We start from the raw sequence: 1,063 nt of genomic DNA on the forward strand, positions 1-1,063 counted from the left end.
TATCATAAATTTTAATGGAGAATATTACATTCACAAAGCCCCTAAAAGAACTTGTGGACAGACAAATATTTGCTAACATTACTGGATTGATCCCACTGTCTGATGTCCAGGAAATACAGTTGCTACCCAGTAGGTTCTTCTGCTTGTATCCCTATGACAACCTCACTGACCTGTTGAAAGCTGCAAATAGCAGGGAGGCAAAACAGGTTACACCTTCCCTAAAGATCACGTGGAAGCTAGTGGAGGGCACTTCACTATTCCATTCATGCTTCCTTAGAGACATAATGTTGTGCATTATTCTGATCATTGGTCTAAAAGGTAACAAAAATATTAAAATTATAAAGAATATGATATCAAGTTCTAACAATATCCTCGTTTCTCACCAGGAGATGCCATCACGATGAGACTGAGGCGTAATGTGCGTTGGTGGGCCAAGGTCAGTGTGGCAGCATTCCTATTTCTACTAGGGACATACCTGACTGTACGGCAGGCCCAGCACGACGCCTCTCTTGGGGACAAGCGGGAGGTCAGAGTCCAGGAGGATGAAGGGAGCGGGCCTGACTCAGGGCAGAACCCAGTTCCAAGGGCAAGAAAACAAGGGGTGGAGCATGGTAAGTGTTTGTGAAAATAGAGGTTGTTAGGCTCTATAGGGAAAACCATGTACGTTATAGAACCATGTATTATTTGTTGTAAGTTAATAAAATTATGTATCTATAAATTTTGTCCATGTTCAAGTAGGAAAAACTAGACCATTTTTGTTCCAGACCTGAAACACTTCCTCTTGGAGTAGTAATGATAAAGATAGTAAATTGGATAATGAAAATAAAGAGGATTTCTTGTAGACTTGTTATGTAAGTTGATAATCATAATAATGATAATGAAATTTCATAGGTAAGTAAAGTTGTCACTACACAGTACTGGCATTTAACTCATTGATGGGAAGTATATGCACTGTGGTTTTGTTTTACTAATCTTGGTTTTGCTGAAAAGGTCCACAATTATTGATTAATTATATGGTATCCCTGATCTAATCTGAATTTTCCGTTTCTAGAAAATTTCAGAA

General features: G+C 38.7%; 1 pseudogene; it reads left to right on the forward strand.

Annotated features, from left to right (window-relative positions):
- The first annotated feature begins 392 nt into the window (after positions 1-392).
- Positions 393-1,063, forward strand: part of LOC119582006 — a 7,698-nt pseudogene continuing 7,027 nt past the window's right edge.

This window comes from Penaeus monodon, chromosome 15 (genome assembly GCF_015228065.2).
Source record: "Penaeus monodon isolate SGIC_2016 chromosome 15, NSTDA_Pmon_1, whole genome shotgun sequence".
In the NCBI taxonomy this organism is placed as follows: domain Eukaryota; kingdom Metazoa; phylum Arthropoda; class Malacostraca; order Decapoda; family Penaeidae; genus Penaeus; species Penaeus monodon.